Below are 24,067 nucleotides of genomic sequence, written 5' to 3'. Positions count from 1 at the left end.
CTGTCCTGTGACAACACCTCCAATGCTCCGGCCTCAAAGTACACCAACCTCCTGACCCCGGGGACCTGCACCTGTGCTCCAATTCACCTACCATCCACCATCGTCTTTCTTCTATCTTTCACCAAAGATTCTGCAGTTGCTTCTGCCCCAGCCCCTCCACCTCCCTGAGGTTGATAATGACTTGTACAGTGCCTGATCAGGTGGACACCATTCAGATATTGTGTTATGGACCTTTCTGTTACATTTGAGATTTGTGACCACTTCTTCCTTCATGAATCTTTCTACTCCCTTGACCTCTGAGACGTTATTTTCCCCTGACTCTCCTCCTATCTCTCCAACAGTTTCCAGTCTGTCTTCCTGGTGGGTCTTCTTTCTCCAACCACCTTGAAAGTGGCGATACCCAGAACCTGAACTCGGCCCACTCTCCCTGGTCATCACACACACTTCCATAGTTTTAAGGTAACCTGCTTCTTGAGCTTCAGCTTTACATCCACTTGGTCTGCTAAGTGTGGATTAGGGCACGGACAGTTCAAAATTAGTATATCCCAAACCTAACTCGCCCCAAAGCCTGGTCCTCCTTCTTTTGTATTTCCGTATGTCAGGATGGCACCTCCATCCAACTGGTTGCCCAAGCTGCAACCCTGGGAGCCATCCTGGGTCCCAGTTTCTCTCCATCACTGCCCCCTCACAAGTACACACACAGCCAACCATAAGTCCTGCAGACTTTATGCCTAAACAGTCCTCAAATTCACACCCTTCTCTCCTTCCCCCAATACCACTCCAATTGAGGGCATCATCCGCTCTCATCTGGACTCTCCATAGCCTCCCAGCTGGCCTCCCTCTCTCCCATCCTGCCCTTCTCCACTCTGTCTTCCACTCAGTCAGCTGAGTGATGTTTCTAAGATGCAAGCCTGATCACATTTCTCCACCATCTAAAGCCCCTAAAGAGCTTCTTGCCACCCGCAAGGTAAAGTCTAAACCCATCACTTTATTCCGTGCCTCCATCATTGCTCACACTTTCCTCCTTTCTTTATCTAACCAACTCCTACCACCACCCCTGCCCCCAGCCTAGGCATCGTGCCCCCCACACCTTCTTTCTTGGTTCTATACAGCTGGGTTAGTGCCCCTTGAAAGTGTTCCTACAACACCCTCCACTCACCAGATTACATGGGCAAATCCAGCTACTAACTGTGGAAAGAGAGAAAGTTTGAGGATTGTTTTACAGGTTTACAGCCCCATCCACCCCTAGGGTTACCACAGTGATGGAGAGCTGGCTCTTCCTTGCACCTATGAATGTCTGGAGCCAACTCTTCCCTCCCTCTGCCTCTCCGAGTGAAGCGTGAGGACCACCCAGGGATCAGCCCACCTCTATCTTTGCTCCTCAAAGGGAGTGGCCTCTCCTGGCTATTGGCAAAGCTACCAGAAACTTGGCTTCAAACCATTCACGTCTAACAGGTGGTCCAGATATTCTGGCAGAGACTGTGGGTTTAAAGAGGGGGAGAGATGGAATCACAAAATGCCATGTTTTCCGACCACCCTGAACCCTAAGGGCCAGGTCACCGGTGAGGGAATACTGTACTTGTGGATGTCCGGGTGGGAGGGGGCACGCTTCTCCACATAGCTGCTCCCCTCAGGAATCCTGAGACATCAGGGCAGGCCTTCAGGAGGGCTGTTTACAAGCCAGCCTGCCAGCCCTTCAGGGAGGAAAGGTGAAGAGGCTAACACTGATGCTAGAACCCCCGGCACTCCAGGGCATACTCTCTTGAACACAGTGGAGGGGACGCTGCCCTCAGCTTCTGGAGGAGCTCCTTGGATAGTCAGGGATTCCCACTACTACAGGAGATGGGGTAGATCTTCGCTGGGCCTGGAGGACTACATAACGTCAGAAAGAACACTGCTGAATCGAACTCGGTGGAGCCCTTCCAAAGTCCTCTGACTCAATCCTAGTGTGAGTGGGTCACAAACTCCTTCAAAGAGGGGTCCGGAAAAGCTGACAGTGCCAGGCTGTCTTTTGTAACCTATCAAAAGCTGGCTATGTTATGGGAAGGGCTGCAGTGGAGGTGGGAGCAGCAAGTTCAGAGGAGGCAGCAGAAGCAGCATGGCCGATCCCCACAGTTCAAGCAGAGAATGGAAAACAGGGCTGCTATGTACAGTTGTGCAGGTTTTTCACTGCACAAGATTGCTCAGTTGAAGGAGCAAATGGGGGCTGAAATCTAGCCTGTGCATCTATTTGCCAAGCTGTGTGTCTTGGTGCTGAACTGCATTTGCTGGGAAAAGGAGGTGCCTGTTTCTAATTTGCATAAAGGCACCATTTGGGATTGTTGTAACCTTGATAGAGAAGACATGTCAGAAGCATTAAGAAAGCTTAGTGAATGCAAGAGAAACCTAGGATCTGGTAGAAGATGACAAGGGCTTTGGGAGCCCCAGAGACCCTACTGGCTGGGCTCAGAATTTCAACCTATTGAGATGCTGCCCAGGCCCATGATTGTGCCCTGCTCCTCCCTGTCACCCCCCTCACCTCCATCCCACTCCCTCCTAGCCCACTCCAGCCATCCACGGCCTCTGTGGGCCGAGGAAAGCCACATGAACCCTAATGACCCATTCCTGAATGGAGTGGAGGCCACCCGGTAAAGAGAGGCAGTGTCCCCAAGCCCACCCTGTGACCACCGCTAGTCTCAGCTGTTAGCAGAGACCTTGGCTGGAGAGCCAGGCCCCCAGCCTGGGCTGAACGCCCAGAGAGAGGGGGCTGTTGCATTTCCTCCCTTGTTCCTTTCCTATTTCTAGCTTCACCCCAACAGCATCCACTCCTGGTGACAGCCAGCAGGTTCTCGCCCACCAGGGGAATGCCTAGGAAGACGACAGCCTTGTTCTGCAGGCCAACAGCACACAACCTAAGGGACCCCAGGGACTGCCTCCTGCCTTTTCGGCTTGGGACAGAAGGTGGACCAGCAAGTGGAGGACCCTATTAGCCACAGATGTCAAGGGGAAGCCATGGTAGGGGGAGCTAGCTTTTCTGAGCCCCTTGTCTGTGCTGTATGTACATGATCATATTTAATTCTCCGACAAACCTGTAAAATAAGCATCACTATCTCCATTTTACAGATGAAGAAACTGAACCTCAGCGAGAAGAAAGAACCCTGGCTAGCCAGCAAGCTGTAGGGATCTGGTTTGAATTTCCCAGCCTGTCTGGCTCTGACACATGCGGTTTTTTTTAACCCACAGCGCATCGCGGGCAAAGTATCTCCCATGGCGGGAGAAAAACTCAAAATCGTGAAAAAGAACAGAAAAAGCTGGAGGAAGGTTGCTTCAGCAACTGAAGCCAGTCTCCCCACAATCTTCTCCCTTCCTGTTCATACTCCCAGGACACTCTCAGGGGAAAATTACACCCCTTGCCTCCTCCACTCCCCACCAAGCATTTTTATACAGGTGAAATCATTGTGTTAAAGCTGCACCTTGTGAGGGCCAGGAGGGATGGGCAGAAGAACTCATGAGCCGATTACACATGAGCCAGCAAGGAAGAGCCTTCCTTTTCCTCCAGCCGGCTTCTCAAACCACTGCTCAATCAAAGCCTCATCTCTCAAGGAATAATTACAAGATCTACAGTTTAGTTAATAAAATGGGAGAGCAGGAAGGGGCTGCAAACAATAATAGCTGTGTTTACTGAGTTCATGTTATGTAATAGCCAGACGCTGTTCATAGAAACCTATTTAATCCTCACACACACGCACACAAAGTAAAATGAGGAACTGAGACCCAGAAAGGTGACAGAAATTGCCCAGAGTCTCCCAGCTCTTAGGAAGGGGACCTGGAGTCAGACGCACACAGCCGCGCTCCTGGATGTTGCCCAGCCTTGCAGGATCGGCTCTCCTGGCTGCCCCACCCCATTTGAGGGCTGAGGAATCAAGCCCGGGACAGGGGGACCTGCCCAGCTGACCCAGGGCAGAGCCAGGCAAGATGTCGGGTCTTCTGACAGGGACCTGGGGCTCATACCACCACCCCAGGGGCTCAGCGCACCCAGGACTCCAGGAGCGTGTTAACTGCACTTCACTCAGCTCAGATTTCAGATCCCACCTAACGTTTGGAGCTAGACGATTCTTAAATATCGATTTATCTGTCGGACACCTGTATCGTCCTGGAACGCCCCTGCTGGGCTCACGGAAGGCTAAATAGCTTCCATAAGAGTCTTCGCCTCTCCTCTCCTCGGCAGACGGACACAAACAGCAGCCAGGAGGGACGGCAGCATCTCACACACCCCGCAGTGCACGGGAAAGACTCTGAGTGCTCCCTGCAAGGCCACAAGTATTTTGATAATCTTTCCCCTACAGGATTCTCCTGTGAGAACAAATGGACACAGTCAGGAGCAATCTTTCAGCAGATTCCACAGGAAGGAACATTACATCAGTGGAGGGGATTTTGACTCTCAGGACTTTCGGGAAGGGAAACAGATTTGGAGGTGGGGGCTGCCCAGACGTTGGCTGCGCCCCTCAGCCCCCGGTGTGGGGCAGGGACGTGGGGAGTCCTCAGCGGACAGTCTAGTGGGAGCCAGGCAGGGTGGTGGGTAAAAGCACAGCCTTTGGAGTCAGCCAGACCTGGGCTTGAGTGCCAACTCTGCTGCTTGAGGCTGTGTGACCTCAGGCAACTTGCTTTGCCTCTCTCTGGTTCTCAGTTTCCCCACTGTCAAACAGGGACAATCAGACTGCTCACCTCTTGGACTGGCCCTTGAGACTCAGACACAAGAACGTCAGGGAAGCATTGAGCACAGGACCTGGCACATGCAGGTGCTGAATAACCATAAACACAATTGTCATCAGGAGATCCTTCACTTTCCTCGAAATGAGCTGTGTGTTCTCCACTGTCACTGGTCCCCTTTATTGAGCTGCCCTAAGCAGGCCTGAGGCCCCTCACCTGACCAAAATTGTGCCTTGGGGAAAGGAGGGCCAGTGCTGAGGGACAGGCTGCCTCATGGCCACAATTCCCTCTGCTGGAATAGAAGCTCGAGGGCCCATCCCAGAAGACAACCATCTCCCCACACCTGTCAGCTTGCTGGGCAATGAGAAAAGCCCCACAGATTCCTGGCATGGGAAAGATAGAACAAAATTAACAAATATTTATAAAAAACAAAATAATATAAAGCCATTGGGATGCAAAGATGTGGTGCGGACTGAGCAGCACGGGGTGGGGTGCCGGTTGGGCAGGACCACAGGGCGCCTATTTGACATGGTGGCCTTTTTTGTTCCCCTCAGCCCACTTTCTGGCCCTGCCCCCAGGGCCTCTTTCCGAAGACAAACTTGCCTCTATTTTTGCTGTCTACAGGCCCTGCAGGATACGGCGGATTGCCCAGGGGCCCAACATTCTCCTGGTGACTCACCGGTCAGGCAGTGGGTACCTGAGGCAGAAGAGCCACTTCCTGTGTCCCTGAGCCACTAGTCATCCAATCTATACCTGCCCAACCACTGCCCTCTCCTCCCAGAGCACTTGAGTCACCCTCCGGAGCAGGGCAGGACCTGGCCCAGAGAAGGGCCTGGTGAATGTGCCTGGAGAATGAGGCCAGGCAGGAAGCTGTGGTTGGGGGTGAGGTGAGGAGTGGACACACTGTTTCATCCACCAAGGAAACCTAACCTGCCTAAAGGTGTGGACCCATCCCACTTGAACTTCAGGAGAGGTGTTCTCATGGTACAAACACATATCCGCTTGACACATCCCACCCCCGTAGGTATCCACACGACTGCAACAGATGCCTTCCTGGAACCGCACCCCTGCCAATACTTCTTTACACGGTCCAGGAAGCCTGTTTGATGTTATGGGAAGAAAATGTGTGTCTACGTGTAGGGGTGTGTGCATTGTGGGGCGGGTATTCATGTAGGGAGGGAGAATGTTGACAAGAAATCCAAGTACACGGGCTAGAAAGAAGTCTTAAAAACAACTGCAGCCCCACAGTTTCCTCTCTGTGCCCCTAACTTATCAGCTCAGGTCCAGGGTCAGAGGAGGCCCATAGCCAGCTTTGCATAGCAGCTGACTTGGTTCCCAGACCAGATCCCTGGCTTTGAGCAATAGAAGTGGCTACATGGCCATGGGTTCCTGCAGTAAATCCACGGAGTCCCTGGGCTCAGGCCCAGATCCTGCATGCTGGAGACAACAATGGGCCTGATTTGACTCCCCTGCTCCAATCTCAGAGCTCCTTCAGAGGCAGACGTGAAGCCAAAATACTTCACTAAGACTGGAGGTCAGATAACAGCCTGGGCCGTCTTTGGAAATGCAAACTGGCCAGTGGCAGGGAACCCACCGGGTCCCAGCCCTCCCAGGAGCCTCTGGCATCAGATTTCAGTGTCCTTCTGCTTCAGCTACTCCCACAGGAAGGAGAGGGCTTGCTTCCCCTCCGCTCTCCCTCCTTGTTTATATTTTCAAGAGTACTCAATCCCCTGGGGACTCTTGGTGTGTTCATTACAGTTAGAGTGGGGCTACCCACGCACTTCAGAGGCTTCAGACCTGATCTCAGTCAAGCTCCGAGCTGTGGTCTCTGGGAAGCAGATGAACAGGGCTGGAGACCAGCGAAGGGACCGTGCTCTCTATGGTCCAGGGCTGGCCGTGGAGGATGGCGCCAGGCAGAAGAGCTCACATCGTGCCATAGTGCAAAGATGGCTGCTCAGAAGTCACAAGGAAATGGACCTGTGGTCAGGTCAGGTCAAGCCCGCCTTTAGTTGCCAGAGGGGAGGTAGATTATAGATACATCTGTGGGGGGAGAGATCTTATTTGGAGAAATGAAGAATATGTTCACAAAATAGGAAAATTCTTTTTTAAAATTATTTACTTTTAACGATCAGCTTTGTGTGTATGTATGTGTGTGTGTGCTAGGGGGTTTTAAAAAGTGAAACATCTCTACAGGCTTTTCAATTATATGTAGTCGGGTACTGCATAGAGACCTTTTGGTCAACAATGGATCATGTATATGGCGGTGGTCCCATAAGATTAGTACCATATAGCCTAGGTTTGTAGTAGGCTATACCATCTAGGTTTTTTGTAAGTACACTCTATGATGTCTACACAATAGCAAAATGGCCTAATGACCCATTCCTCATAACATATCCCTGTCATTAAGAGACGCATGACTGTATATATACAATGATAATATATATGACATTTATATATAATGCATTGTAGTTTACAAAGTACTTTTTTATGCCCATTCATTCAACAAATCTTCATGAGCCTCTACAAAGATCCAGACACTTTCCTAGGCATGAGGGACATAGTGGTGAATGAGGCAGATAAGACCCCCACTTCCCCTGAGCTCACCCCGTGGTTGGGGAGACAGACCATAGACAGCAGACAATGAATCAATGAGTTCAGGGGGCAATAAGTGCTTTGAAGATTATAAAGTCAGGTAAGCAGCTAGAACTGTGCTGTCCAGTATGGTAGTCATTAGCCACATGTGGTTATTTAAATTTGTCTAAATTAATTAAAATTAAACATTCAGTTCTTCACTTCACACTAGCTACATTTCAAGTGCTGAACAGGCACATGTGGCTAGTGGTATAGACATAGAACATTTCCACCATCGCAGAAATTTCTAGGACAGCAATGAGAGTGACTTGGGGCTGATTTAGATTGGGTGGTTAGGGAAGGCCTCTCTGAGGAGGTGCCTTGAGTGGAAAGCCCAAAATGAGAAGAAACTCACAGCACACGGATTGGGTGGGGATGAAAGGAGTGGACAGAGTTCCAGCCACTCTAGAGCAAAGGTCCAAATGTAGGCATGAGTTTGGCAAATTTGAGGACCAGAGAGAAGGTTGGTGTGACTGGAGCATAATGAGCTGGAGGATGTGGAGAGTGGAGAACGATGAGCTCAAAAGTAATAATAAAAACAGCTGCTGGTGGTGGAGTGCTTTCTATGTACCAGGCGTCTATGAGGTCGGTTCTATTATTCTCCTTTTACAGAGGAGAACACTTAGACGCAGAGAAGTAGACACCTTAGCCAAAGTCACATAGCTAGCGAGGGGACAGAGGTAGGATTTCAACTGGGCAGTGTGGCCCTCGCGCACAAAGCTGCTGTGCTGCACTGCCTCTCCAAGGAGACAGGGGCTGACTCACGGACGCCCTGCGAGGAGCTGGGAGCCTACCTGGGTGTGATAGGAAGCCACTGCAAGTTTTTAGGCAGGGGAGTGATCTGATCTATTGCACTTTTAAGTGATCGATCTGCTCATAGTGGGAGGACAGAGCATAGACGGTCAAGTCAGGGGCCACCTCACTAATCCAGGCAAGGACATTCCTGTGGTTCCGACTAGGAGAGCAGCAACACTTTGTTCGTATTTTGTAAAGCCTATCAGACATTGCACTTTTATTTTTCATGGTTTATCTTCCAGGATTTTGGCAGATAAAACAATGCATCTTTTCTTTTCTAAAAACTCTCCAAAACTCAATAGACATACCCCCAACAATCATTTAGCAATAGGAAAGCCAGTTGTTGCCCATCTTACTGCATTCCATTTAAAGCATCTTTTCTATATGCTTTGGATTGTTATTATATTAAACCAACGATCTTCCTAAACTGGGAAGTTGATTCTGGTTCCACTCAAGGTTGTTTCCACAGCTAGATAAGGGGCAGAATCTTGACTCCAGTGGGACCCCAGGGTGTGGGGTTTACATGTGGAAGAGAACTTCCTGGATGATACAGATGATCTTGAGCATTTAGAGGGGCAGGTTTTAGGACAGTGGTGACAATCATGGCTCCCAGACTGATTTAGCCTGACACTGACTTTGGATGTGGTGTCTGTGTGTTCCAGGTTCTCTTGTAAAAGGAATGAAGGCAAACTGACAGACCCACTGCCAGCCCCCACCCCCACCCTCCAGGGAAAGAGGCATGAAGGTTATTTCACATAAATCTTCTCCAAGCTCCTGCAAACAATTGCCTAAGGTGCCATATAAAATGCAACTTCTAACTACCTCTAGCCCTTAATGCTCTCCCTCATCAAATTCCTTTTGTTTCTTCAGACTTCTTCCCAGAGGGGATGAGATTAAGGGGAGCAAGATGACTCAATCAGTGTTCTCCTTCCAGCCACAGCTACCTTCTGAGGCCCAGAGTGTGGTGTCCAGTTTTGGGGCACAGGTTCAACTCAAGGTCACAACCCTGCAGTGTTCCCCACACCTGACGTCCTTTCCCCTATGTCAGATTATCTGACCTCTCTGTGGCTCCCTTTCTTCATCACTAAAATGAAGATAATTATTGTTAAGTATTGTTCTACCTCCTAGTGCTGTTGTGAGAATTAAATAAGTTAGAATTAAGTAAGTAAAACAGAACAGTTATCATCGTTAGCTGTGACATCCTATTATCTTTCCTGGAAGCGAGAGGATAGGGAAGGAGGTGGCTAAATCCAGACCTTGTCTCAAGGCTGTGATGGATAAGGATGCAGAATTACCCAGGAAACAGCCACCCTGGAGCCTCCCTAGGTGAGTCAGAGGATTCTCCTGAGCTCCAGGCACTGCCCAACAAGTCACTTGGCAGGCTGCATCAGCACCACCCCCAGCCCCGGCCCCAGTTTCCACGGGCTCAGCATTGCCCCTCGCTCTGGGCCTGGGCAGCAGCCTGCCCAACTGCTTCCTACCTTGCCGGTCCCCTTCCTCCTGAGGCTGGCTTCGGTCCTATGGCCGGCTGCAGAGGAAAGAGGCCGTCTCAGTTTGGGGTGAGGAAGTTATGGTAGCTCAGACAAGGCTGGGGCCGCTTTCCGTGGTTCTGGAGGGTAAGGACCCCTGGCCTCAGGCTGGCTGGATCCGGGTCTGCAGCTTCTCCTGGGATTGCCTTCCCCAGGCTGCGGAGCTAACATTGCCCATCCCGCCCAAACGCTTCTCAGCCTGTTGTCTCAACAGCTGACGATTTCACTCTAAATAACAGTGACTCACAGGACAGCAGTTCCCTTTTTGACCAGAGCAGACTTATGTAGACGAAGACTTCCTCCAGGTAAAGGAATGTCTTTACTTTTCAGCAGAGGCAGAGGGAGGCCAGCAGTGTCATGATTAGGAGCACAGACTTGGAACCAAATTATCTGAGTTTGAATCTGGCCACACCACTTACAAAACGGTGTGACCTTGGACAAGTTGTGTAAGCTCTCCCTGCCTCAGGTTCCTCATCTGCAAAATGGGGGTGATAGTAGTGCTTACTTCATAGGGTTCTCATGAAGGTAAATGAGTTAATGTCTATACAGAGCTTAGAGCTATGGTTGGCACATTGTAAGTGCTTATATAAGCGTTTGATAGGTAAATGTCCAATAATGGGGACTGGTTATATAAAATCTACATAAAGGAATACTACACACCCATTAAAATCTCTATCATAGAAGAACAGTAATATGGAAAGGATTCATGGTCCATCACTAAGTGAAACAACAGACTCAAACTACAATGTACCATTATTGTGGAAAAATAGAGAATACATCTGTATACACTGAAAAATATACTAAAAGTATATACTCCAAAAGGATGTTTTTCTATCTTCTAAAATTCCTGTGTTCTGTGTTACTTTAGTAATTAAAAAACAAGAAAACCATAAAAATTGTTCAATAATGAAAACACTAACAATTATTCAAATATAGTAGATGTGCGTAATCCAGATTAAATGATCATGCTTTAAAATGATGATGATGATAATAATAACAATGGTCTGACAGCCCCCAAGCCTAGACCATTCAGAGCTGAGGCTCCGAGGTGACCACCACCATTTGCTTTAATGATTAGCCAGATACTATCATCAAAAAGAAAATAATAATAATATTACATGATCACATGGATACGACACACTATCTTCCTTCCGGGAATAATAAAAAGCTGACCATACCAACACAGCCAGATTTAAATCTTACCTAAGCAACAGGTGACCCAAATACGTAAAATAAACCAAGAAGCAAAGAGCAGTGTGTACAAGCAATGAATTGAGCGTGCTTTGCAAGGTAGCGAGCGTAGGGAGTGTCTCAAAAGTTGCATGCATAGACAGGATGGAGTGGGGTGGGGGGAGTATTCCACCAGCCATTGAGTCAGAGGTTTCAAGAAGGAAACAGAACTGCAGTGGCTGCTAAAATAAAGGAAGGAGATAAGCATCTCCTTTTACTGCTCACTTGTGTAGAACTTGAGTGGAGAAAAGAGTAAGTCGAGAACTACCCCTGAACCACGAGCTGCAGGAATGAGCAGTCTTCTCTACTCTGTCACCAAGTCACTTCTCACTCTGCTCTAGGGTTTTACAAAACAATTAAAACCCCAGACAGGCTACATCCATATTTTTAGCTTAGAAATTCTCTCCCCAACATTCTGTTACTCTCAGAAGATGTAAAGAGCTTTGAAAGAAAAACAAAATACTATTGCAAATTCTGAAATTGTGCTGGCTGAATGAAACTTTTGACTGACAGAAACTGGTTTCAGTTCCCCCTTCAAGCTTTTCAAATCTCACCACCATAAAGTCCCTCATGTTACTTGCCCTATTCACAGACCGTGTTGATATCCACGTGGAAAAGATCATTTCAATAATCCCCCAAACACCTGAACTGGTGGAATTGCTTCTCTCTTTCCAAAGAACCAGAGGTCCCGGGCTGCCTCGGCCCCTCCCTGGGTTGTGCCCAGCACACAGGCAGGAGGAGGTTGGCAGGCTGTTACGTTTCTCAGCAAAGAGCTGGCAGAGATTAGAACACCCAGATGCTTTCTGTTGATGCTTGTGGGGGATCAGCTTCTAAGCTTCAGACTTGTAAAAACAGGAGTCACAAATTTTGTATCAGGAGGAGAATTGATTGCGCGTTTGAAGAAGCAATGAAAAGAATCACTAGAAGTGCCACAATGACCTGAAAAAAGTCCTCACTGTGTTTAGAGAAGGGAGGGCCCAGGAGCCCAGATGAAGTCAGAGCTTTTTCCCTTCCAAGAGCATCTGGTTCAAAGCCACGAAGAAGAAAGAACAGGGGTGTGTCCACAGGCTTCCTGAGCAGAGCCCTCCTAACTGTTAGGGCATGTGTGACAACACCAGGCCTTCCTGGCGGTGGGGATGTGCCCCTCGTCCTTTCTGTAGGACCTGCTTTCTGATCCCAAGAGTTGGAGAGGCTACACTGATTTACGGCTGCCTTTCTTCTCCCTTCTTTCCGACCCTCCCAGTCTGCGGTCTATTCAAAGCACACTCAAGAGAAAGAGACACCAAAGAATCTGCCTACCTGGGAAGTGGTTTTGAGCAAGCACTGACATTCTGACACACACTTTGTCTTAAAATGGGTCTCTTGTGCTTCAGTGGAGCGGGGCTGGGCTGTGGTCTGTGCAGGTGTTTGCTGTGGCTCCCAGAACACGGGGCCCTCTCCTTCAGCATAGGAGACCCTGTATAAGGATGTCTTCAGCTATTGGCATTAGATTAGGGTTGACAGTGGTGACTTATTGACAGGCCGCCCTGCTCTTAATTCTCCCTTAAAACAGCGAGAAGCAGGAGGGGACACTCTCTGGACTAGAGATGGAAAGAGAAAGTAGAAGGCAGTTTAGATGGAAAAGCTATTGTATTTTTTAAAAATTCTATTTATCATTTATGGATTTTAGATTGGTGGGAAAAATTCTTTATCTGACCAACACGACACAACCCTCCTCTGTAAGGATTGGAGTTGTGTTCCTATAACATTATCTTGCTGGAATCTATTTCCTCGATGGTACGTCATGTAATTCTTTCCACATCCCTTTCTCAAATATGTATTTTTTAAAACAAGAAAAAAAATATTATCTTTCTGTAATCAAGTCACAAAATGAATAGATCTGTTCAATGCTGTGTTTTCTTTGCTTTCCTCTTGCAAAGCTTTTTGGGGGACACACTCATATCTTTAGACTCTTTTTCACTAGACAAAAAAGGTTAGGCCAGCTTGACCAAATCCACAAGAGAATGAAAGAAGAGTTCAAATGCCCCAGTATTTTTAAAACAGTATAAATCCATTCCTGGTGGGATGGGAGGTGAAAGGTTGAATAGGGATGATGAGAACCAAGAGAGGAGGCTAAGATGTGGCCTCCTCCCCCGCACCCATGCCCATGTTTCTGTCTTTGCACCTACTGGAGGGGCCAGTCTGGGAAGCCAGGCAAGCACAGCTATGCTGTGCCTGGCATAGCTGGGACTGGAGAAGCCTTCCCTGTGCTGGGCCAGGTGTTTGCCACCTCTCCCTTTACCCCTGGAAGAGTACTTTTGAGCAGGGAGAACTGAAACCCCAAAGTCTCTAACTTGGAGCCATCATTATTCCAGCAGGGCTAATGAGAGACTCAGAGGCTAGAGAGCCTGCTGAGCTCTGTCCCCCAGGCGAGCACATCTCCACCATTCAAGCTGCGAATCTCACCACTCTTCCCTAAAGGATGGCTGTTTCAGTTGAGAAGAACTCCCCGAAGCTGGCAGCCCTTTCACAAGTCACTGCAACCCAGAGTGATGGCTGTGAGTTCAAATCCCGGAGCCATGACTGCTTTCCAGCTCCGTGTTAGCTGTTCGCCCAATCCCCCGCTCATCTCCTACTCTCAGTCAGTTTACTGTCCTTTGAAGTGACCGTTCCATTCCTTGCGCCCCAAACACGCAGTTTCAGGACTGAATTTTCCAGGCCACCAGTGTCTCTAATAGCCTCCTACTCCGTCTTTATGTCTCCAACTCTCTTTCAGTGACCGTTTTGCAACCTCCCTTGACTCCTCTGTGACATCTAGTCCCTCTTTCCTTCTCCATCCTTGCCCCTCCCTCACCTCCCCTGACACTGCACTTCTCTCTCTTCAGCCACCTCCCTTTCTCCCTTGCTGCCTCCTCCTGCTCCATGCCACTTTCCCACACTCTCTCTTTACTCTCTCCCTCCTCTGCTGCCCACCCATCATCCCCACCACATCACTGCCCGCAGGGGACCTAGACAGGCATCACAGGGAGACGAGGAACAGCCCCCACTGAGGAAGTTCACTCGGTTTCAAAGGGTTTTTCCAAATTCTTGCAGTTACAATTCATGATTAAGGCCAAAGGAGGACAATACTCCTCGGAATTGTGTTGCTTCCCTCGTCTTCTCTCAAGTCTAAGAACCTGGGCTTCTGGAGGCCCCAGTGCTGGTCCCCTAACAATCTGTTTTCTTGTTGCTCCTAATGGCAAACTTCTTAGTAAGACCCACAAGGCCACACCTGATGGCTCTGTCTCCACCGACCTTTCAGCCTCATCTGGTACCACCCTTGCTATCTCAACTGCCACATTGGTGTTCCTTCAGTTTCTCAGATGTGCTCTGTTCCCTCCCACCTTAGGACATTTGGTCGTGCTATTCCCTCTGTTTGGAACACTCCACCTCCTCCCCCTGCTTTGTCTAGTTAACTCCTTTTGTAAGTTATCTGTCGTTGTGTAACAAATTACCCCAAAACATACTAGCTTAAAACATAAAACTGTGTCATTGCACAGTTTCTTTGGGTCAGGAATCTGGGAGCAGCTTAGCCGGATGGTTCTGGGTCAGAGTCTCTCAGGAGGTTACATTCAAGCTGCTGGCCTGGGCTTCAGTCATCCGAAGCCAGAGGATCCCCTGCCCAGCTCACTCACCTGGGTGTTGATAGACCCCAATGCTTCTCCGGCTGTTGGTGAGAACCTGAGTTCCTTGCTACGTGGCCTCTCGGTGGGCTGCCTGAGTGTCCTTAGGACACGGAAGCTGGCTTCTCCCAGATTGAATGGTCAGAAAGAGAGAGAAGAGCCCAAAAAAGAATTTGCAATCTTTTGTAACCTAATCTCAGAAGTGACACATCATCCCTTCTGCCACATGCGATTGGCCAAGCAGACCAACCCTGGTCACGTGGGAGGAGACTACCCATGGTGTGAATACCAGGAGGTGGAGGTCACTGGGGACCATAATGGGAGGCTGGCTTAATTACCACTTCTTTTCCCTTAATACATATTTGTAGGATTTTGTGATTAAAGTTTCTCTCCTTCATTGGATTATAAGCTTCTTGACAACAAGTGTCTGTTTTGCTCATATATCAATTAGCTTTTGCTGTAAAACAAACCAACTGAAAACTTAGTGACTTAAAAACATATTCACTTACTATGTCTCATGTGTCCGTGGGTCTGCTGGAGTTCTGCTGACCCAGACTAGGCTCAGCTGATCTGTCTAGGCTCGCTCATGTGTCTGGCATCAGGTACTGTGTTAGCTGGGGCTCATGGGTCTAAAACGGCCTTACTCATCCATCTGACAGGTGGTTGGCTGCTGGCTGGGACAATGAAAGTGAGTAGGCCATGTGTCTCTCATTATTCAGCAGGCCAGGTGGGGCATGTGCACACTGCAGCTGTAGAGTTTCAAGAGTAGGAATGGAAGGGTGCAAGGCCTCTTGAAAGATTTGGAAAAGGTACAACATCACTTCCACCAATTTCCATTGGCCAAGACAAGTCGCAAGGCCAGCCTAGATTCAAAAGGTGGAAAACAGACACAACATTTCAACGAAAGGAGTTGCAAAGTCACACTGCAAAGAGGTGTGGATAATGGAATAGGGAAAATGCAGCCATTTTTGTAAACAATTTACCGTAGCACATCACAGTATCCCCAGAGCCTAGCACAGTGCCTGGCACATAGTAGGTACTCAATAAAAAGAGTATTGCTTGAATGAATGAGTTTGAACACTTTACCTTGAGTCGCCCTTATTTTGCTCTTGGCTTGTCTCCCTCACTGCTATGCAAGCACCTTGAACACAGGGAATCTGTCTTATTCACGTTTGTGACCCCACAACATTGACACGGCATTGGACTCCGGTGGTGATGCATAAACGTAATGCCAACTCTTTTCAGACTCTCCCTGCACATCTCTATTGCTTTGCCCTCCTCAGAGCTTAGGCTTTGCAATCCGACAGACCATGGCTTGGATCCTGAATCTGTTGTTTACCAGCTGTGTGACCTCGAGCAAGTTCCTTCACCCAGCTGAGCCCCAGTTTCTTCTTCCACAAAACGGAGGTGCCTACCTCAGAACTGTTGTAGGGTTTAAGTGCAATTGGACATGTGAGTACCGAGCATGGTGGCAGGCACGGAATAAACGTCATCCCCTTCCCTATACCCTGATGCCTCACATCATCTTGACATCGGGCCCCTCCGGCCCCAGCCCTGGCTCACCCAGCCTGCCCCAGGAAAGCCTGTTCCACACCTCTCTGGGCCTCTGGAACACAATCATCAGCATAAACGTGAGTACAGCTAAACCCCAATTAGCAGTGCAATTCCTGCTGCCACAGATGGGCACAAAGACTGACGATCACAGGTGATTTTTGCCACCGCCTGGCTGAGCTTCCTTAATCCTGAGGCCAGAGGATCTTCCTCTTATGCCCCATCGGTGTCTGGAGGTCTAGCTACCGTCTGTTTTTCTGTCCCACTGCCTGTTTGCCCTCCAGCCCCCGTAAAAGTGCTTACTGCTCAGGTCCATTTTTCAGTCCTCTCAACATTTCTTCCTCCCATGTCAACTACCTTTTCTCCATGTTCTCCCCTTTCCTTCTTTACACCTCCTCTCCTCCTCTCCCTCCTCACACCCCGCAACCCGTCCTACAATTTCTGACCTTCTCGCGTATGTCAGGCAGCATGGTAAGCACTTTACATCGATTGTCTCATGGATTCTTACATCAACCCTATGGCATAAGAACTCTTACTACTGCCATTTCCCTGATGAAAAGACTGAGGCTCAGGGAGTTCACATAACTTGCTCACGGCTGCCCTGTTGGTGGGTGGCGGAACCAGGATGAACCCCAGGTTTCATCCCAAAGCCTGTACCCTGTCCCGCGCTTTATACCCCCTCTCCTCTTGTTGTCTAGTTGTGCATCCTGTGGCAACTTCCTGCCAGAATGTTCCTTCTCCTCCCTGTATGACTGGTCAGGATGTCATTGGTGTTTTCTTCAAAATTGCCACCTTCCTCCTCAGCTCTTCACTTTCCTTTTTTCCTAGGGCAGTGCAGTTCAATAGAACTTCTGTAATGATGGCAATGTTCTCTGAGCTGTCGATTATGGTCACCACCAGACACATGTGGCTTTTGAGTACTTTTAATATGTGGTATGACCAAGAAATTGCATTTTAAATTTTATTTGATTTTAATTGATTTAAATCTAAAGAGCCACATGTGGCTAGTGGCCACTGTTGGACAATACAACTCTAGAGCGTCATTTTTGTGCAATTTGTTACTGGCAGGAGGATGGGGAGTGGGGTGGGGAGAGGTAGATGGGGAGAGAGGCAACTTGAAGAAGCCACAGAACTGTTTTCTCAAGAATATTGACCTAAGACTAGGCTTCTTGTAAGGAAAAATCATTTAATGATGTCCAGATTCCTGGTCCAAGATTCTTTCCTGGACCTCTGCCTTCCAATCACCAAATTCCTAGTAAGGTCATCGAGAATGCCGGGCCCTAGGAATTGTGTTGAGGCTTTCCAGAGGGACAGCTTTCCCGAGCAACATGCAGATTGAAATGTACACATTCCAGGGTAGGGAGTGAGGGAGAAAGTGCTGAAGTCAGACTCCCTTCTTCAGTGTACGCTGTTGACCTCAACATTTCGTCAACATGACCTTTAGCCTACAGTTTGCAATTCTATAGAGCTTCCCACTCTATAGAATTTCTGGAAATTCAGATTAAAAAACTCACAAGCAATGGTTCCAGAAACTGAAATGTCATTTTTTTGGTATTGAATCAAGACAGCTTCCAGGACTTCTACACAAAGAGATCTCAGAAATGGTTACTGGATGAATTTGATTATTATGAGCCTTTAAAGATGAACAGATTTCTGCTGGAAAAATCTGCCCAGTCCTAGAAGCAAAAAATTCACTCTTTTACTTGTCTGTTCACCTAACTATCCACCCATCCACCCACAATTTCTGAGTTCATAGGAAGTTCTCAAATGCAGGTGGGGAAGGGGGTTGCAAAACAAATGGGAAAGACAAATAACTTACAGACGCAACTTCTTTCAATTTCAAAAATAAGCAGGTAGGTTTCATGCTATTAACCCAAAGGACATAGCAATAAGTCCCTGCTCTTGGTATTTTCTACCATTTATTTATCAATTTTATCCATTTATTTATTTATCAAATATTAAGTCCCTTTAATTACCAGACTGTCCCTTTAGTTATTGTCACAAGAATTTTGAGGTTATAAAGCACTTTAATTGTACTTTCATTATGGAATTTACCTCAAAAACTGCAATTTATCTCTTTATATATGTGCTTCTCTCTCTAGAGTGCGGGTCCTTGAGGGCTAGGACGTCATATCGATACAGTGTCCTCGCTTCCTAAAACACCGCCTGGTACATAGTGGATGCTTACTAAATATTCTCCGAAGGAATATCAAACCACAGAAATGTAATACTTGCCTAGATACATCATCCACACAGCCAGCAGTCTGTCACCAACACGCAAGTCAAAATCCCATAGGAATCAGAAGCAACTTGTGCTGAGATGAGCCCCCCGCAAGTTCCTTGACTTCCTCCTCACCTTAGCTGTGGCTTCAGCCTCTCGTGTCCTAATGGATTAGAAATTCTCTGAGTGTACTGATCATAAATAAGATCTCATTTCTTTTTCTTTCTTTCTTTTTGTTCATATGTCCTACAATTTTATCAAGTTCAAAAGTAATCCTCTATCTACTTCTAGTAACACAACATTTGGTGAAGATTTAAAGATTATAATAGTCTTATCCATGACTTTTGACAGTTTTATAAACTTCTGTCACATCCATTTTTGACTTATGCTTTGCAGGTCAGAATGCGTTATTGATAAAAGGCTTTTTTCAAGAAAAAATGAAGCCACCCATTCCGCCTGTTTGTCATCTCTATATACTTTTCTCTGAGTGCCTTTCATAAAGGTCAGTGACAAAAATGTATTCATTTATTTGAGCACTGAATCAAAAAATATTTATTGCATGCCTACTATGTACCTGGCATTACAATTCTATATTTGGTTAAGATTGAATAAAATTACAAACCAGAAATACCATCTTGTTCTTCCCTCCCTGCTTTTCTTCCCTGATCAACTTCTAGAGAAAATATTATGTTTGGTGTAATGGGCTGAACTGCGTTCCCCCAAAATTCAGATGTTGAAGTCATAATGTGACTATATTTGGAGACAGGGCCTTTAAATAGGTAATGTGACTGGTGTCCTTATAAGAAGAGGAGATTAGGACACAGACACAGAGGGAAGACCATCTGAAGACAGACAGAAGATGGCAAACCAAGGAGAGAGACCTCAGAAGAAATCAGTTCTGCTGATGCCTTGATCTTGGACTTCCAGCATCCAGAACTATGAGACAACAGCTTTCTGTTGTTTAAACCCCCGAGTCTGAGGGACTTTGTTATGTAGCCCCAGCAGACTAACACGTTTGGCAACTCATCACTCCTGTGTAAATCTCCTTTTCTTTTCTCTTCTTTTTTTTTTCTTTGTTTTGAACTGTTGATGATCTCTTAGAGATGTTTTCCTTACTTTTCACGTGAGTATCTTCTTTCCCTGGCTGGGTTGTCAGTTCCTCAAGGGAAAAATGAGGCAAACAAAGCACTGTCTTTGGGATTTTCACCTGCCCCGTGCAATAGGCAGGACATTTTAAAGATGTGGAAACAGAGGTTCTGGAGAGATCAACCAGGTTGCCCACGATCTCTCAGCTGGCCGGAGGTTGGGCTGGGATTCTCAGTAGACCTCCCTGGTTCCAAAGCCCCCAGACCTGCCCCCTCACCAGTTTGCCTCCTTGAGCGCCTGAGCTGGTGGCTCACAATTACTTGAATACCCCAGAGAGCTGAGCTCAGAGCTGGTCCACAGCAGACACTCAAAAACTATTTATGGACTTGACTTGATTTAAATAAATGCAGATGGTTTGGCTGATCCAGGGCAATTAACCTGACAGCACTACTTCTCTCACATTACGGACAGATGGCAGCTCTTCAGGAGAAATGTAAAGACCCGGTGTGTTATGAATCATTATCTCTTCCTCTCCCCAGCTAACAGATAAAAGCTGTGGGCTTGGCCTTGACTATGCACTTTTTAGATTTCTGTCAGAACAAGCCACAAACCTTAATGCACTTGGGTAGTGCTCAGCCAACTTGCAATTATTTGTGGTGACAGGGAGCAAAGATGACATCCGCCAAGGATGTTGACGTCCGCCAACACCGCCAAGTTTCCTTTGAACCGAGAATGTCAGCGTCTTTCTCCAGCGGGAGGACAACTGTTTCACCTCCAGCAGAGAGGCTGTGCAGGCAGCAGGATGTTGCAAGAGCCCCAGGACAGGCCACAGGAGCGGGAAGAGCAAGAAGCGGGCCAGCAGCAGCCTCCAAAGGAGTCAAGCTCTACTGTGGTTTAAAGCCCTCGGAAACAATGGCTATTGAAATGCTCCTTTGGTGGGAAAATGATTATAAGATTATATCTGAACTTTTGTGCTTTTCTAATTTTGCCCCATGTGTATTTATTACCTACTCAAAAGTACATGAATTTTTTAAAAAAAGATCTGCATATCCTTACATCTGAAGTCCAAAACAGTGTAGAGTTAACAGCACTGGCCTGGAAGTCAATGGACCTGGGTATTAGTTCCTACTAATTTTGCTTCTAAAACGCAAATTTCTCCTGCTTAAGACCCTTAGAAGCCTGATCACCTGCAGAATAAATTCTAACTCATTAGCTTGGCCTATGAGATCGGGGTGATCTAGTTCCTGCCCACCTGTTTAGTGTAGGTTTCCCCGGAAGCAGACCCTTAGATAAGGATTTGAGCGCAAGGAGTGCAAGATGGCTTGAGGGAGGTGGTCCCCAGAGTTTGGTAAGGCAGTGGGGACGTGAGAGAGGAATGACAATAAAAGGTGTATTATGAGCTAGTGACCACTGTGGGAAACTTGGGTTTAAGCTCCCAGGGTCCCTCTGAGAGACTGTGTAGACACACCTTAGAATTATCTGACCAAGGGCAAGGAAGCTGGGGATTCGTCCACCAGCTCCCTTCCTCATTGGTGGACCTGGGGGCATTAACTGCTCGGCCCTGGTCTGCCTCCTACAAGGGCTGAACACGCTCACCTGACCAGAGAGTGCACTCGGGCAGGGAGATGCAGGTGCTTGAGTTAGGAAGCTGCAGATGGGCTGGATAGATCAAAAAAAGGCCACAATACTGTGCAGCTCCTTCTCCTAAGAGGTGGAATCTATTTCTTTACTCCTTGAATCTGGACTGGCCTTTTGGGGAACAGAACGCAGAGGTTGCAAGGTTGTAGGAGGTCTTGGCCTCAACAGACCTTACAGCATCTGCTCTTATACTCTTGAAACTGTGCCACCACAGTGTGAATAAGGCCAGGCTGGGCTGGTGAAGGATGAGAGGCCACCTGGAGCAGAGACGAGCCATCCAGTTGAGCACCCCCAGATCAAGCAGCCCCCAGCCAACTTGCCAGCTGACCAGAGACACATGAGTGAGCCCAGCCCAGCCAGAAGGACGACTCAGGTGAGCCCTGCCTGAATTGCTGAGCTCGTAATCATAAGCTAAATAAGTTGTTTCTTTAAGCCACTAAATTTTGGGGTGGTTTGTTATGCAGCAAAAGCTAATCAATATAGCAGTTAAGGAACTGGCCACAGCTGCAGGTAAGCTCTGGGGAGCCAAGGGGAATGAACAGCTTCTACTATACACCTGCATTAGTTACTTATTGCTGTGCAACAAACCACCCTGAAACATTGCAGCTTAAAACAACAAATATTTATTATTTCCTGTGGTTCCTGAAGGTCAGAATTTGGGAGAGGCTTGGCTGGGTGGTTCTGGCTCAGGGTCTCTCATAAGGTTGTAGTCAAGATGTTGGCCAGGGCTACAGTCATGTGAAGGTTTGTCTGGGGCTGGAGGGTCTGCTTCCAAGCTCACTCATGTGACTGTTGGCAAGAGTCTTTAGTTCCTTACTGGCTGTTGGCAGGAGGCCTCAATTCTTCACCACGTGGCCTTCTCCATAGCTGAAGCGCACAGCATGTGAGCATACAGCAGGACTGCATTCTATTGGTCAACAGAGACCAATTGTGGAATGCTGTAGAAGGCTGCACAAGGGTGAAAATACCAGGATCATTGGGAGCTACTTGGAGGCTGCCTGCCAACTACCTTTTCCCCCTCATTCATCACCACCCTCTGCCACACACCCCACCCTTCAAATGACTCATTCATTCCCCGAATACACAATAATGATAACAGCTATTATTGTGTTTGCAAGCCTACTAAGTGCCAGACACTGTGGTAGTTTATATATAAAAGCCACATTCTCTCTTGATCCATGGGCCCTTGTCCTCCTAGAAGAGATCTCCTGTGATATTGTGATATAATAAGAAATACATATTTGGTCTTCATCTCCAGTTCCTGGCACAGAGCTCTTGAAACCCTTGGAATTTCTGAGTGACAGGGACAGGAGGAGTGGCTTCTGCTGTTCACAATGCGCCCCTTTCAACCACACCTGCCTTCCTTGGATGGTGGTGCTTCGCACAGCCAGTCCCCTCCCTGGGCCACAGCACCTGGGGAGGAACCAGAGTCAGGGCAGATGCTGACAGAGCTGCCCCCGACTCCTGCCCCTCCATAGGTAAAGAACATAAAACTCCTACCCGCCTTTGTTTTGTTCGTCTTGATTTTTTTCCAATGAAAGGAACTCAGGATCACTTTTGTTAAGTGAACAACAACAAAAGGTAGAAAAGAAGAGGACATTCTGAGGAGCAAAAGGAACACCCCACCCATACTACACACCCTGGTTCTGGGAGCCTGGTCCTTTCGCTTTCCTTTTACCTTTTTCTCACTTAGGAAAAGGAAACAATGAAGAAGCCTGCTGGAGCCCCCAGTGCTGTGTGCCTTTCCCTGTGCTCTCGAGGTACAGGGGGTGCTGGGGGCGCTGGAGGAGGGCTGGGGGGGTGCATCAGGGTGTTGGGCCCCTGCAACGAGCCTGAGAGAACTCCACGGGCACCGCTGGCTGAGGCGACGCTGACCCCTGGGAGTGGTGCACAGACAGCTGTCCCTGGACGTGGCTGCATCGGCATCTTTGGATGCCTTAGAAGTTCAGGGATGCCTCAGGCTGGAAACATTTCATAGGCATCTAGGTGGGGCAGGAAGGAAGGGTAGGGAGGGCTCCTCTGAAGTCAGCACAGTCGGGGCCAGCAGTGAGGGGGGAGGGGGACAGTTAGTCAGTTCCTGCCAAGCCCTGCAGACTGGAGCCCAGGGCCAGTGGCTCAGAAGCCTCAGGAACAACGTCTTGAGCCTGGTGGAATACAATAGTGGTTTGCTCATGTTGCTCCCTCTGCCTAGAAAGTCTGTCTCCACTTTGTCTATCCAGAAGAATCCCAGCACCCTTTTAGATCTAACGTGAATGACCCCTCCCCCTGGGAAGCCCTCCTTGATTGCATGCAGGAAGAGCATCCAGGGCCAGTGGCCTAGACACCTTGGGAACAGAGTGGGACTCTCAGTAAATGTTTGTTGATCCTAGAATGATGGAGAACACCTAAGGTAAGCTTTCTACATGTGCTCCAGGAAGGAGAAACACCGCTCACCAGGCCCGTTCTTCCAGTGGCCTCCACTTAGGAACTGAAGGCATCTTTCCCTCAGATTCCAACGGGAGCTGATCTTTCTAAGCCTTTGACTCCTGCGACCACTCACCTCCTGAGAGGCAGTGTGGTGGAAGAGCGAAGGGGCAACCCCCGGAGCAAGGATTCCTTGAGTTCACATTCTGTCTCCACCAGAGCTGTGTGGCTCTGGGCAGGTTAGAAGACAGCAAAAGTACCCACCATGAGGACCTACTGAGAGGACTGGAGGAGCGGCTAGAGGCACGAGCACTTAGAACAGTGTCTGGCACGGAGCAGGCCCTCGGTAATGTCCCCGATTGTTGTCACTTGTCCCCTCTTCCCCAGATCACAGAAGCAGTACTCCAAGCTATCTCAGGGACTCTCCTGAATGTGTCTGGGGACAAAGAGTGTGCTGGGACTGGCCATCACTGCTGTTCCCACAGGCTCAGGCCAGGTCCAGTGGGGAAGGGGCAGCCCTAGTCCAGTGTTGAGGGAAAGGCCTCTCTAAGGGAGCGGAGTGGGGGGTGACGCAGCTCCCAGTGCCTGATCCCACACGCCCATGAGCCGCCCCAAACTCTGCAGCCCGGTTTGAGGCTCCAGATGAGGATGGA

General features: G+C 48.3%; 1 protein-coding gene across 4 annotated transcripts in view; it reads right to left on the bottom strand.

Moving 5' to 3' along the window:
* BCAR3 (BCAR3 adaptor protein, NSP family member) overlaps positions 1–24,067 on the bottom strand; it is a 191,026-nt gene that overhangs the window by 116,911 nt on the left and 50,048 nt on the right. For 2 of the 4 annotated variants that reach the window (XM_001491777.5, XM_070268707.1), the window contains exon 1: positions 9,597–9,874. The exons of the other annotated variants lie outside the window; for them this stretch is intronic. The gene's annotated coding sequence lies outside the window, so the exon portion shown is untranslated. Of the gene's footprint in view, positions 1–9,596; positions 9,875–24,067 lie in introns of those variants that run through there. 4 annotated transcript variants of the gene reach the window in all.

The sequence above is a fragment of the Equus caballus genome, chromosome 5, assembly GCF_041296265.1.
Source record: "Equus caballus isolate H_3958 breed thoroughbred chromosome 5, TB-T2T, whole genome shotgun sequence".
Taxonomy (NCBI): domain Eukaryota; kingdom Metazoa; phylum Chordata; class Mammalia; order Perissodactyla; family Equidae; genus Equus; species Equus caballus.
This window is presented reverse-complemented; position numbering and strand designations above follow the sequence as displayed.